Source organism: Micromesistius poutassou (assembly GCF_964030765.1).
Source record: "Micromesistius poutassou genome assembly, chromosome: 5".
NCBI classification, from domain to species: domain Eukaryota; kingdom Metazoa; phylum Chordata; class Actinopteri; order Gadiformes; family Gadidae; genus Micromesistius; species Micromesistius poutassou.
In genome coordinates this window covers 4096243-4110522 of record NC_140275.1, presented here as the reverse complement: position 1 = coordinate 4110522, position 14280 = coordinate 4096243, and the positions used below count along the sequence as shown (strand labels likewise).

At 45.2% G+C, this 14280-nt stretch overlaps 13 non-coding genes across 13 annotated transcripts; all 13 read left to right on the top strand.

Annotated features, from left to right (window-relative positions):
* The first annotated feature begins 188 nt into the window (after positions 1–188).
* On the top strand, positions 189–261 carry AC3HAE_014359 (transfer RNA arginine (anticodon ACG)). The gene has a single exon. It is a non-coding gene; the product is annotated as a tRNA-Arg (tRNA).
* A 743-nt stretch (positions 262–1004) lies between these two features.
* On the top strand, positions 1005–1077 carry AC3HAE_014358 (transfer RNA arginine (anticodon ACG)). The gene has a single exon. It is a non-coding gene; the product is annotated as a tRNA-Arg (tRNA).
* A 743-nt stretch (positions 1078–1820) lies between these two features.
* On the top strand, positions 1821–1893 carry AC3HAE_014357 (transfer RNA arginine (anticodon ACG)). Its single transcript has one exon. It is a non-coding gene; the product is annotated as a tRNA-Arg (tRNA).
* A 743-nt stretch (positions 1894–2636) lies between these two features.
* AC3HAE_014355 (transfer RNA arginine (anticodon ACG)) lies at positions 2637–2709 on the top strand. Its single transcript has one exon. It is a non-coding gene; the product is annotated as a tRNA-Arg (tRNA).
* Positions 2710–3452: 743 nt separating this feature from the next.
* AC3HAE_014354 (transfer RNA arginine (anticodon ACG)) lies at positions 3453–3525 on the top strand. Its single transcript has one exon. It is a non-coding gene; the product is annotated as a tRNA-Arg (tRNA).
* Positions 3526–5084: 1559 nt separating this feature from the next.
* On the top strand, positions 5085–5157 carry AC3HAE_014353 (transfer RNA arginine (anticodon ACG)). The gene has a single exon. It is a non-coding gene; the product is annotated as a tRNA-Arg (tRNA).
* A 1559-nt stretch (positions 5158–6716) lies between these two features.
* AC3HAE_014352 (transfer RNA arginine (anticodon ACG)) lies at positions 6717–6789 on the top strand. The gene has a single exon. It is a non-coding gene; the product is annotated as a tRNA-Arg (tRNA).
* A 743-nt stretch (positions 6790–7532) lies between these two features.
* On the top strand, positions 7533–7605 carry AC3HAE_014350 (transfer RNA arginine (anticodon ACG)). The gene has a single exon. It is a non-coding gene; the product is annotated as a tRNA-Arg (tRNA).
* A 743-nt stretch (positions 7606–8348) lies between these two features.
* AC3HAE_014349 (transfer RNA arginine (anticodon ACG)) lies at positions 8349–8421 on the top strand. The gene has a single exon. It is a non-coding gene; the product is annotated as a tRNA-Arg (tRNA).
* A 743-nt stretch (positions 8422–9164) lies between these two features.
* On the top strand, positions 9165–9237 carry AC3HAE_014348 (transfer RNA arginine (anticodon ACG)). The gene has a single exon. It is a non-coding gene; the product is annotated as a tRNA-Arg (tRNA).
* A 1559-nt stretch (positions 9238–10796) lies between these two features.
* AC3HAE_014347 (transfer RNA arginine (anticodon ACG)) lies at positions 10797–10869 on the top strand. Its single transcript has one exon. It is a non-coding gene; the product is annotated as a tRNA-Arg (tRNA).
* Positions 10870–11612: 743 nt separating this feature from the next.
* AC3HAE_014346 (transfer RNA arginine (anticodon ACG)) lies at positions 11613–11685 on the top strand. Its single transcript has one exon. It is a non-coding gene; the product is annotated as a tRNA-Arg (tRNA).
* A 1559-nt stretch (positions 11686–13244) lies between these two features.
* On the top strand, positions 13245–13317 carry AC3HAE_014345 (transfer RNA arginine (anticodon ACG)). The gene has a single exon. It is a non-coding gene; the product is annotated as a tRNA-Arg (tRNA).
* Positions 13318–14280: the final 963 nt, after the last annotated feature.

The window sequence follows — 14280 nt, the reverse complement described above, 5'->3', positions numbered from 1 at the left end:
ATTGGTTTTGCAGAAATGAACAGTTTGAGAATAAAAAGGGGTACTTTTTAACATACAGGCATGTAACCTTATTCTAGTAATACCCCTAAATGCAATTATTAACCCTGAAAATGCGTAATAGGGGATCTTTGAAGCAAGCAACCTTTCTTATTTGACGCATTCGAATTGAGTCACTTTTATGTACACGTGGGTTAGTGGCGCAATGGATAACGCGTCTGACTACGGATCAGAAGATTCCAGGTTCGACTCCTGGCTAGCTCGGAAGAATTTTAAATGCCCAGAAAAGTATATTGGGTCATTATTCAAAGGAACGCCATGCGACACCCCTAATTACACCAAGGGTAACGGTTTGAGTTTCGAAAGAGAAGAAACGAGCGAGCGCCAAGAAACTCTAAGGGGTGGTGTCCTTCTTTTGGACTTTTCCCTTTGCTTTAGACTGTTAAATGACGTATGTATGCATGTTTTACGTCTTCTACGCTAGAAAAATCAAAGTCCGAGCCATGGGGAGTATGCGTTCCCACCTAGAGCGTCCATCAATAAGTGCGTGAAACAGCTCGTTTGTGCTCAGACTTTACTTCCGTAACAGTCTGACGGCAGACGGTGCAGTGGAGGGAGCTGAAGTGCAGAAGTCTCACCTCCCGGGTACCCGCAATGTTTACAACTTCTCGTGGGTGTTTATTTGCAAGCTCACGTGCAAACCCTTCGACCAATCCTAACAGAGTAGGTGTGCGGACCAATCACAGCAGTCTGGGCCACTCGGGAGGGGGGCCTTAAAGCGACATGATACAAAAGAGGACGTTTCTGAAAGATGCGGAAATTGGTTTTGCAGAAATGAACAGTTTGAGAATAAAAAGGGGTACTTTTTAACATACTGGCATGTAACCTTATTCTAGTAATACCCCTAAATGCAATTATTAACCCTGAAAATGCGTAATAGGGGATCTTTGAAGCAAGCAACCTTTCTTATTTGACGCATTCGAATTGAGTCACTTTTATGTACACGTGGGTTAGTGGCGCAATGGATAACGCGTCTGACTACGGATCAGAAGATTCCAGGTTCGACTCCTGGGTAGCTCGGAAGAATTTTAAATGCCCAGAAAAGTATATTGGGTCATTATTCAAAGGAACGCCATGCGACACCCCTAATTACACCAAGGGTAACGGTTTGAGTTTCGAAAGAGAAGAAACGAGCGAGCGCCAAGAAAATCTAAGGGGTGGTGTCCTTCTTTTGGACTTTTCCCTTTGCTTTAGACTGTTAAATGACGTATGTATGCATGTTTTACGTCTTCTACGCTAGAAAAATCAAAGTCCGAGCCATGGGGAGTATGCGTTCCCACCTAGAGCGTCCATCAATAAGTGCGTGAAACAGCTCGTTTGTGCTCAGACTTTACTTCCGTAACAGTCTGACGGCAGACGGTGCAGTGGAGGGAGCTGAAGTGCAGAAGTCTCACCTCCCGGGTACCCGCAATGTTTACAACTTCTCGTGGGTGTTTATTTGCAAGCTCACGTGCAAACCCTTCGACCAATCCTAACAGAGTAGGTGTGCGGACCAATCACAGCAGTCTGGGCCACTCGGGAGGGGGGCCTTAAAGCGACATGATACAAAAGAGGACGTTTCTGAAAGATGCGGAAATTGGTTTTGCAGAAATGAACAGTTTGAGAATAAAAAGGGGTACTTTTTAACATACTGGCATGTAACCTTATTCTAGTAATACCCCTAAATGCAATTATTAACCCTGAAAATGCGTAATAGGGGATCTTTGAAGCAAGCAACCTTTCTTATTTGACGCATTCGAATTGAGTCACTTTTATGTACACGTGGGTTAGTGGCGCAATGGATAACGCGTCTGACTACGGATCAGAAGATTCCAGGTTGGACTCCTGGCTAGCTCGGAAGAATTTTAAATGCCCAGAAAAGTATATTGGGTCATTATTCAAAGGAACGCCATGCGACACCCCTAATTACACCAAGGGTAACGGTTTGAGTTTCGAAAGAGAAGAAACGAGCGAGCGCCAAGAAACTCTAAGGGGTGGTGTCCTTCTTTTGGACTTTTCCCTTTGCTTTAGACTGTTAAATGACGTATGTATGCATGTTTTACGTCTTCTACGCTAGAAAAATCAAAGTCCGAGCCATGGGGAGTATGCGTTCCCACCTAGAGCGTCCATCAATAAGTGCGTGAAACAGCTCGTTTGTGCTCAGACTTTACTTCCGTAACAGTCTGACGGCAGACGGTGCAGTGGAGGGAGCTGAAGTGCAGAAGTCTCACCTCCCGGGTACCCGCAATGTTTACAACTTCTCGTGGGTGTTTATTTGCAAGCTCACGTGCAAACCCTTCGACCAATCCTAACAGAGTAGGTGTGCGGACCAATCACAGCAGTCTGGGCCACTCGGGAGGGGGGCCTTAAAGCGACATGATACAAAAGAGGACGTTTCTGAAAGATGCGGAAATTGGTTTTGCAGAAATGAACAGTTTGAGAATAAAAAGGGGTACTTTTTAACATACTGGCATGTAACCTTATTCTAGTAATACCCCTAAATGCAATTATTAACCCTGAAAATGCGTAATAGGGGATCTTTGAAGCAAGCAACCTTTCTTATTTGACGCATTCGAATTGAGTCACTTTTATGTACACGTGGGTTAGTGGCGCAATGGATAACGCGTCTGACTACGGATCAGAAGATTCCAGGTTCGACTCCTGGCTAGCTCGGAAGAATTTAAAATGCCCAGAAAAGTATATTGGGTCATTATTCAAAGGAACGCCATGCGACACCCCTAATTACACCAAGGGTAACGGTTTGAGTTTCGAAAGAGAAGAAACGAGCGAGCGCCAAGAAACTCTAAGGGGTGGTGTCCTTCTTTTGGACTTTTCCCTTTGCTTTAGACTGTTAAATGACGTATGTATGCATGTTTTACGTCTTCTACGCTAGAAAAATCAAAGTCCGAGCCATGGGGAGTATGCGTTCCCACCTAGAGCGTCCATCAATAAGTGCGTGAAACAGCTCGTTTGTGCTCAGACTTTACTTCCGTAACAGTCTGACGGCAGACGGTGCAGTGGAGGGAGCTGAAGTGCAGAAGTCTCACCTCCCGGGTACCCGCAATGTTTACAACTTCTCGTGGGTGTTTATTTGCAAGCTCACGTGCAAACCCTTCGACCAATCCTAACAGAGTAGGTGTGCGGACCAAGCACAGCAGTCTGGGCCACTCGGGAGGGGGGCCTTAAAGCGACATGATACAAAAGAGGACGTTTCTGAAAGATGCGGAAATTGGTTTTGCAGAAATGAACAGTTTGAGAATAAAAAGGGGTACTTTTTAACATACTGGCATGTAACCTTATTCTAGTAATACCCCTAAATGCAATTATTAACCCTGAAAATGCGTAATAGGGGATCTTTGAAGCAAGCAACCTTTCTTATTTGACGCATTCGAATTGAGTCACTTTTATGTACACGTGGGTTAGTGGCGCAATGGATAACGCGTCTGACTACGGATCAGAAGATTCCAGGTTCGACTCCTGGCTAACTCGGAAGGATTTTAAATGCCCAGAAAAGTATATTGGGTCATTATTCAAAGGAACGCCATGCGACACCCCTAATTACACCAAGGGTAACGGTTTGAGTTTCGAAAGAGAATAAACGAGCGAGCGCCAAGGAACTCTAAGGGGTGGTGTCCTTCTTTTGGACTTTTCCCTTTGCTTTAGACTGTTAAATGACGTATGTATGCATGTTTTACGTCTTCTACGCTAGAAAAATCAAAGTCCGAGCCATGGGGAGTATGCGTTCCCACCTAGAGCGTCCATCAATAAGTGCGTGAAACAACTCGTTTGTGCTCAGACTTTACTTCCGTAACAGTCTGACGGCAGACGTTGCAGTGGAGGGAGCTGAAGTGCAGAAGTCTCACCTCCCGGGTACCCGCAATGTTTACAACTTCTCGTGGGTGTTTATTTGCAAGCTCACGTGCAAACCCTTCGACCAATCCTAACAGAGTAGGTGTGCGGACCAATCACAGCAGTCTGGGCCACTCGGGAGGGGGGCCTTAAAGCGACATGATACAAAAGAGGACGTTTCTGAAAGATGCGGAAATTGGTTTTGCAGAAATGAACAGTTTGAGAATAAAAAGGGGTACTTTTTAACATACTGGCATGTAACCTTATTCTAGTAATACCCCTAAATGCAATTATTAACCCTGAAAATGCGTAATAGGGGATCTTTGAAGCAAGCAACCTTTCTTATTTGACGCATTCGAATTGAGTCACTTTTATGTACACGTGGGTTAGTGGCGCAATGGATAACGCGTCTGACTACGGATCAGAAGATTTCAGGTTGGACTCCTGGCTAGCTCGGAAGAATTTTAAGTGCCCAGAAAAGTATATTGGGTCATTATTCAAAGGAACGCCATGCGACACCCCTAATTACACCAAGGGTAACGGTTTGAGTTTCGAAAGAGAAGAAACGAGCGAGCGCCAAGAAACTCTAAGGGGTGGTGTCCTTCTTTTGGACTTTTCCCTTTGCTTTAGACTGTTAAATGACGTATGTATGCATGTTTTACGTCTTCTACGCTAGAAAAATCAAAGTCCGAGCCATGGGGAGTATGCGTTCCCACCTAGAGCGTCCATCAATAAGTGCGTGAAACAGCTCGTTTGTGCTCAGACTTTACTTCCGTAACAGTCTGACGGCAGACGGTGCAGTGGAGGGAGCTGAAGTGCAGAAGTCTCACCTCCCGGGTACCCGCAATGTTTACAACTTCTCGTGGGTGTTTATTTGCAAGCTCACGTGCAAACCCTTCGACCAATCCTAACAGAGTAGGTGTGCGGACCAATCACAGCAGTCTGGGCCACTCGGGAGGGGGGCCTTAAAGCGACATGATACAAAAGAGGACGTTTCTGAAAGATGCGGAAATTGGTTTTGCAGAAATGAACAGTTTGAGAATAAAAAGGGGTACTTTTTAACATACTGGCATGTAACCTTATTCTAGTAATACCCCTAAATGCAATTATTAACCCTGAAAATGCGTAATAGGGGATCTTTGAAGCAAGCAACCTTTCTTATTTGACGCATTCGAATTGAGTCACTTTTATGTACACGTGGGTTAGTGGCGCAATGGATAACGCGTCTGACTACGGATCAGAAGATTCCAGGTTGGACTCCTGGCTAGCTCGGAAGAATTTTAAATGCCCAGAAAAGTATATTGGGTCATTATTCAAAGGAACGCCATGCGACACCCCTAATTACACCAAGGGTAACGGTTTGAGTTTCGAAAGAGAAGAAACGAGCGAGCGCCAAGAAACTCTAAGGGGTGGTGTCCTTCTTTTGGACTTTTCCCTTTGCTTTAGACTGTTAAATGACGTATGTATGCATGTTTTACGTCTTCTACGCTAGAAAAATCAAAGTCCGAGCCATGGGGAGTATGCGTTCCCACCTAGAGCGTCCATCAATAAGTGCGTGAAACAGCTCGTTTGTGCTCAGACTTTACTTCCGTAACAGTCTGACGGCAGACGGTGCAGTGGAGGGAGCTGAAGTGCAGAAGTCTCACCTCCCGGGTACCCGCAATGTTTACAACTTCTCGTGGGTGTTTATTTGCAAGCTCACGTGCAAACCCTTCGACCAATCCTAACAGAGTAGGTGTGCGGACCAATCACAGCAGTCTGGGCCACTCGGGAGGGGGGCCTTAAAGCGACATGATACAAAAGAGGACGTTTCTGAAAGATGCGGAAATTGGTTTTGCAGAAATGAACAGTTTGAGAATAAAAAGGGGTACTTTTTAACATACTGGCATGTAACCTTATTCTAGTAATACCCCTAAATGCAATTATTAACCCTGAAAATGCGTAATAGGGGATCTTTGAAGCAAGCAACCTTTCTTATTTGACGCATTCGAATTGAGTCACTTTTATGTACACGTGGGTTAGTGGCGCAATGGATAACGCGTCTGACTACGGATCAGAAGATTTCAGGTTGGACTCCTGGCTAGCTCGGAAGAATTTTAAGTGCCCAGAAAAGTATATTGGGTCATTATTCAAAGGAACGCCATGCGACACCCCTAATTACACCAAGGGTAACGGTTTGAGTTTCGAAAGAGAAGAAACGAGCGAGCGCCAAGAAACTCTAAGGGGTGGTGTCCTTCTTTTGGACTTTTCCCTTTGCTTTAGACTGTTAAATGACGTATGTATGCATGTTTTACGTCTTCTACGCTAGAAAAATCAAAGTCCGAGCCATGGGGAGTATGCGTTCCCACCTAGAGCGTCCATCAATAAGTGCGTGAAACAGCTCGTTTGTGCTCAGACTTTACTTCCGTAACAGTCTGACGGCAGACGGTGCAGTGGAGGGAGCTGAAGTGCAGAAGTCTCACCTCCCGGGTACCCGCAATGTTTACAACTTCTCGTGGGTGTTTATTTGCAAGCTCACGTGCAAACCCTTCGACCAATCCTAACAGAGTAGGTGTGCGGACCAATCACAGCAGTCTGGGCCACTCGGGAGGGGGGCCTTAAAGCGACATGATACAAAAGAGGACGTTTCTGAAAGATGCGGAAATTGGTTTTGCAGAAATGAACAGTTTGAGAATAAAAAGGGGTACTTTTTAACATACTGGCATGTAACCTTATTCTAGTAATACCCCTAAATGCAATTATTAACCCTGAAAATGCGTAATAGGGGATCTTTGAAGCAAGCAACCTTTCTTATTTGACGCATTCGAATTGAGTCACTTTTATGTACACGTGGGTTAGTGGCGCAATGGATAACGCGTCTGACTACGGATCAGAAGATTCCAGGTTGGACTCCTGGCTAGCTCGGAAGAATTTTAAATGCCCAGAAAAGTATATTGGGTCATTATTCAAAGGAACGCCATGCGACACCCCTAATTACACCAAGGGTAACGGTTTGAGTTTCGAAAGAGAAGAAACGAGCGAGCGCCAAGAAACTCTAAGGGGTGGTGTCCTTCTTTTGGACTTTTCCCTTTGCTTTAGACTGTTAAATGACGTATGTATGCATGTTTTACGTCTTCTACGCTAGAAAAATCAAAGTCCGAGCCATGGGGAGTATGCGTTCCCACCTAGAGCGTCCATCAATAAGTGCGTGAAACAGCTCGTTTGTGCTCAGACTTTACTTCCGTAACAGTCTGACGGCAGACGGTGCAGTGGAGGGAGCTGAAGTGCAGAAGTCTCACCTCCCGGGTACCCGCAATGTTTACAACTTCTCGTGGGTGTTTATTTGCAAGCTCACGTGCAAACCCTTCGACCAATCCTAACAGAGTAGGTGTGCGGACCAATCACAGCAGTCTGGGCCACTCGGGAGGGGGGCCTTAAAGCGACATGATACAAAAGAGGACGTTTCTGAAAGATGCGGAAATTGGTTTTGCAGAAATGAACAGTTTGAGAATAAAAAGGGGTACTTTTTAACATACTGGCATGTAACCTTATTCTAGTAATACCCCTAAATGCAATTATTAACCCTGAAAATGCGTAATAGGGGATCTTTGAAGCAAGCAACCTTTCTTATTTGACGCATTCGAATTGAGTCACTTTTATGTACACGTGGGTTAGTGGCGCAATGGATAACGCGTCTGACTACGGATCAGAAGATTCCAGGTTCGACTCCTGGCTAGCTCGGAAGAATTTTAAATGCCCAGAAAAGTATATTGGGTCATTATTCAAAGGAACGCCATGCGACACCCCTAATTACACCAAGGGTAACGGTTTGAGTTTCGAAAGAGAAGAAACGAGCGAGCGCCAAGAAACTCTAAGGGGTGGTGTCCTTCTTTTGGACTTTTCCCTTTGCTTTAGACTGTTAAATGACGTATGTATGCATGTTTTACGTCTTCTACGCTAGAAAAATCAAAGTCCGAGCCATGGGGAGTATGCGTTCCCACCTAGAGCGTCCATCAATAAGTGCGTGAAACAGCTCGTTTGTGCTCAGACTTTACTTCCGTAACAGTCTGACGGCAGACGGTGCAGTGGAGGGAGCTGAAGTGCAGAAGTCTCACCTCCCGGGTACCCGCAATGTTTACAACTTCTCGTGGGTGTTTATTTGCAAGCTCACGTGCAAACCCTTCGACCAATCCTAACAGAGTAGGTGTGCGGACCAATCACAGCAGTCTGGGCCACTCGGGAGGGGGGCCTTAAAGCGACATGATACAAAAGAGGACGTTTCTGAAAGATGCGGAAATTGGTTTTGCAGAAATGAACAGTTTGAGAATAAAAAGGGGTACTTTCTAACATACAGGCATGTAACCTTATTCTAGTAATACCCCTAAATGCAATTATTAACCCTGAAAATGCGTAATAGGGGATCTTTGAAGCAAGCAACCTTTCTTATTTGACGCATTCGAATTGAGTCACTTTTATGTACACGTGGGTTAGTGGCGCAATGGATAACGCGTCTGACTACGGATCAGAAGATTCCAGGTTCGACTCCTGGCTAGCTCGGAAGAATTTTAAATGCCCAGAAAAGTATATTGGGTCATTATTCAAAGGAACGCCATGCGACACCCCTAATTACACCAAGGGTAACGGTTTGAGTTTCGAAAGAGAAGAAACGAGCGAGCGCCAAGAAACTCTAAGGGGTGGTGTCCTTCTTTTGGACTTTTCCCTTTGCTTTAGACTGTTAAATGACGTATGTATGCATGTTTTACGTCTTCTACGCTAGAAAAATCAAAGTCCGAGCCATGGGGAGTATGCGTTCCCACCTAGAGCGTCCATCAATAAGTGCGTGAAACAGCTCGTTTGTGCTCAGACTTTACTTCCGTAACAGTCTGACGGCAGACGGTGCAGTGGAGGGAGCTGAAGTGCAGAAGTCTCACCTCCCGGGTACCCGCAATGTTTACAACTTCTCGTGGGTGTTTATTTGCAAGCTCACGTGCAAACCCTTCGACCAATCCTAACAGAGTAGGTGTGCGGACCAAGCACAGCAGTCTGGGCCACTCGGGAGGGGGGCCTTAAAGCGACATGATACAAAAGAGGACGTTTCTGAAAGATGCGGAAATTGGTTTTGCAGAAATGAACAGTTTGAGAATAAAAAGGGGTACTTTTTAACATACTGGCATGTAACCTTATTCTAGTAATACCCCTAAATGCAATTATTAACCCTGAAAATGCGTAATAGGGGATCTTTGAAGCAAGCAACCTTTCTTATTTGACGCATTCGAATTGAGTCACTTTTATGTACACGTGGGTTAGTGGCGCAATGGATAACGCGTCTGACTACGGATCAGAAGATCCCAGGTTCGACTCCTGGCTAACTCGGAAGGATTTTAAATGCCCAGAAAAGTATATTGGGTCATTATTCAAAGGAACGCCATGCGACACCCCTAATTACACCAAGGGTAACGGTTTGAGTTTCGAAAGAGAATAAACGAGCGAGCGCCAAGGAACTCTAAGGGGTGGTGTCCTTCTTTTGGACTTTTCCCTTTGCTTTAGACTGTTAAATGACGTATGTATGCATGTTTTACGTCTTCTACGCTAGAAAAATCAAAGTCCGAGCCATGGGGAGTATGCGTTCCCACCTAGAGCGTCCATCAATAAGTGCGTGAAACAACTCGTTTGTGCTCAGACTTTACTTCCGTAACAGTCTGACGGCAGACGTTGCAGTGGAGGGAGCTGAAGTGCAGAAGTCTCACCTCCCGGGTACCCGCAATGTTTACAACTTCTCGTGGGTGTTTATTTGCAAGCTCACGTGCAAACCCTTCGACCAATCCTAACAGAGTAGGTGTGCGGACCAATCACAGCAATCTGGGCCACTCGGGAGGGGGGCCTTAAAGCGACATGATACAAAAGAGGACGTTTCTGAAAGATGCGGAAATTGGTTTTGCAGAAATGAACAGTTTGAGAATAAAAAGGGGTACTTTTTAACATACTGGCATGTAACCTTATTCTAGTAATACCCCTAAATGCAATTATTAACCCTGAAAATGCGTAATAGGGGATCTTTGAAGCAAGCAACCTTTCTTATTTGACGCATTCGAATTGAGTCACTTTTATGTACACGTGGGTTAGTGGCGCAATGGATAACGCGTCTGACTACGGATCAGAAGATTTCAGGTTGGACTCCTGGCTAGCTCGGAAGAATTTTAAGTGCCCAGAAAAGTATATTGGGTCATTATTCAAAGGAACGCCATGCGACACCCCTAATTACACCAAGGGTAACGGTTTGAGTTTCGAAAGAGAAGAAACGAGCGAGCGCCAAGAAACTCTAAGGGGTGGTGTCCTTCTTTTGGACTTTTCCCTTTGCTTTAGACTGTTAAATGACGTATGTATGCATGTTTTACGTCTTCTACGCTAGAAAAATCAAAGTCCGAGCCATGGGGAGTATGCGTTCCCACCTAGAGCGTCCATCAATAAGTGCGTGAAACAGCTCGTTTGTGCTCAGACTTTACTTCCGTAACAGTCTGACGGCAGACGGTGCAGTGGAGGGAGCTGAAGTGCAGAAGTCTCACCTCCCGGGTACCCGCAATGTTTACAACTTCTCGTGGGTGTTTATTTGCAAGCTCACGTGCAAACCCTTCGACCAATCCTAACAGAGTAGGTGTGCGGACCAATCACAGCAGTCTGGGCCACTCGGGAGGGGGGCCTTAAAGCGACATGATACAAAAGAGGACGTTTCTGAAAGATGCGGAAATTGGTTTTGCAGAAATGAACAGTTTGAGAATAAAAAGGGGTACTTTCTAACATACAGGCATGTAACCTTATTCTAGTAATACCCCTAAATGCAATTATTAACCCTGAAAATGCGTAATAGGGGATCTTTGAAGCAAGCAACCTTTCTTATTTGACGCATTCGAATTGAGTCACTTTTATGTACACGTGGGTTAGTGGCGCAATGGATAACGCGTCTGACTACGGATCAGAAGATTCCAGGTTCGACTCCTGGCTAGCTCGGAAGAATTTTAAATGCCCACAAAAGTATATTGGGTCATTATTCAAAGGAACGCCATGCGACACCCCTAATTACACCAAGGGTAACGGTTTGAGTTTCGAAAGAGAAGAAACGAGCGAGCGCCAAGAAACTCTAAGGGGTGGTGTCCTTCTTTTGGACTTTTCCCTTTGCTTTAGACTGTTAAATGACGTATGTATGCATGTTTTACGTCTTCTACGCTAGAAAAATCAAAGTCCGAGCCATGGGGAGTATGCGTTCCCACCTAGAGCGTCCATCAATAAGTGCGTGAAACAGCTCGTTTGTGCTCAGACTTTACTTCCGTAACAGTCTGACGGCAGACGGTGCAGTGGAGGGAGCTGAAGTGCAGAAGTCTCACCTCCCGGGTACCCGCAATGTTTACAACTTCTCGTGGGTGTTTATTTGCAAGCTCACGTGCAAACCCTTCGACCAATCCTAACAGAGTAGGTGTGCGGACCAAGCACAGCAGTCTGGGCCACTCGGGAGGGGGGCCTTAAAGCGACATGATACAAAAGAGGACGTTTCTGAAAGATGCGGAAATTGGTTTTGCAGAAATGAACAGTTTGAGAATAAAAAGGGGTACTTTTTAACATACTGGCATGTAACCTTATTCTAGTAATACCCCTAAATGCAATTATTAACCCTGAAAATGCGTAATAGGGGATCTTTGAAGCAAGCAACCTTTCTTATTTGACGCATTCGAATTGAGTCACTTTTATGTACACGTGGGTTAGTGGAGCAATGGATAACGCGTCTGACTACGGATCAGAAGATTCCAGGTTCGACTCCTGGCTAACTCGGAAGGATTTTAAATGCCCAGAAAAGTATATTGGGTCATTATTCAAAGGAACGCCATGCGACACCCCTAATTACACCAAGGGTAACGGTTTGAGTTTCGAAAGAGAATAAACGAGCGAGCGCCAAGGAACTCTAAGGGGTGGTGTCCTTCTTTTGGACTTTTCCCTTTGCTTTAGACTGTTAAATGACGTATGTATGCATGTTTTACGTCTTCTACGCTAGAAAAATCAAAGTCCGAGCCATGGGGAGTATGCGTTCCCACCTAGAGCGTCCATCAATAAGTGCGTGAAACAGCTCGTTTGTGCTCAGACTTTACTTCCGTAACAGTCTGACGGCAGACGGTGCAGTGGAGGGAGCTGAAGTGCAGAAGTCTCACCTCCCGGGTACCCGCAATGTTTACAACTTCTCGTGGGTGTTTATTTGCAAGCTCACGTGCAAACCCTTCGACCAATCCTAACAGAGTAGGTGTGCGGACCAATCACAGCAGTCTGGGCCACTCGGGAGGGGGGCCTTAAAGCGACATGATACAAAAGAGGACGTTTCTGAAAGATGCGGAAATTGGTTTTGCAGAAATGAACAGTTTGAGAATAAAAAGGGGTACTTTTTAACATACTGGCATGTAACCTTATTCTAGTAATACCCCTAAATGCAATTATTAACCCTGAAAATGCGTAATAGGGGATCTTTGAAGCAAGCAACCTTTCTTATTTGACGCATTCGAATTGAGTCACTTTTATGTACACGTGGGTTAGTGGCGCAATGGATAACGCGTCTGACTACGGATCAGAAGATTTCAGGTTGGACTCCTGGCTAGCTCGGAAGAATTTTAAATGCCCAGAAAAGTATATTGGGTCATTATTCAAAGGAACGCCATGCGACACCCCTAATTACACCAAGGGTAACGGTTTGAGTTTCGAAAGAGAAGAAACGAGCGAGCGCCAAGAAACTCTAAGGGGTGGTGTCCTTCTTTTGGACTTTTCCCTTTGCTTTAGACTGTTAAATGACGTATGTATGCATGTTTTACGTCTTCTACGCTAGAAAAATCAAAGTCCGAGCCATGGGGAGTATGCGTTCCCACCTAGAGCGTCCATCAATAAGTGCGTGAAACAGCTCGTTTGTGCTCAGACTTTACTTCCGTAACAGTCTGACGGCAGACGGTGCAGTGGAGGGAGCTGAAGTGCAGAAGTCTCACCTCCCGGGTACCCGCAATGTTTACAACTTCTCGTGGGTGTTTATTTGCAAGCTCACGTGCAAACCCTTCGACCAATCCTAACAGAGTAGGTGTGCGGACCAATCACAGCAGTCTGGGCCACTCGGGAGGGGGGCCTTAAAGCGACATGATACAAAAGAGGACGTTTCTGAAAGATGCGGAAATTGGTTTTGCAGAAATGAACAGTTTGAGAATAAAAAGGGGTACTTTCTAACATACAGGCATGTAACCTTATTCTAGTAATACCCCTAAATGCAATTATTAACCCTGAAAATGCGTAATAGGGGATCTTTGAAGCAAGCAACCTTTCTTATTTGACGCATTCGAATTGAGTCACTTTTATGTACACGTGGGTTAGTGGCGCAATGGATAACGCGTCTGACTACGGATCAGAAGATTCCAGGTTCGACTCCTGGCTAGCTCGGAAGAATTTTAAATGCCCAGAAAAGTATATTGGGTCATTATTCAAAGGAACGCCATGCGACACCCCTAATTACACCAAGGGTAACGGTTTGAGTTTCGAAAGAGAAGAAACGAGCGAGCGCCAAGAAACTCTAAGGGGTGGTGTCCTTCTTTTGGACTTTTCCCTTTGCTTTAGACTGTTAAATGACGTATGTATGCATGTTTTACGTCTTCTACGCTAGAAAAATCAAAGTCCGAGCCATGGGGAGTATGCGTTCCCACCTAGAGCGTCCATCAATAAGTGCGTGAAACAGCTCGTTTGTGCTCAGACTTTACTTCCGTAACAGTCTGACGGCAGACGGTGCAGTGGAGGGAGCTGAAGTGCAGAAGTCTCACCTCCCGGGTACCCGCAATGTTTACAACTTCTCGTGGGTGTTTATTTGCAAGCTCACGTGCAAACCCTTCGACCAATCCTAACAGAGTAGGTGTGCGGACCAATCACAGCAGTCTGGGCCACTCGGGAGGGGGGCCTTAAAGCGACATGATACAAAAGAGGACGTTTCTGAAAGATGCGGAAATTGGTTTTGCAGAAATGAACAGTTTGAGAATAAAAAGGGGTACTTTTTAACATACTGGCATGTAACCTTATTCTAGTAATACCCCTAAATGCAATTATTAACCCTGAAAATGCGTAATAGGGGATCTTTGAAGCAAGCAACCTTTCTTATTTGACGCATTCGAATTGAGTCACTTTTATGTACACGTGGGTTAGTGGCGCAATGGATAACGCGTCTGACTACGGATCAGAAGATTTCAGGTTGGACTCCTGGCTAGCTCGGAAGAATTTTAAGTGCCCAGAAAAGTATATTGGGTCATTATTCAAAGGAACGCCATGCGACACCCCTAATTACACCAAGGGTAACGGTTTGAGTTTCGAAAGAGAAGAAACGAGCGAGCGCCAAGAAACTCTAAGGGGTGGTGTCCT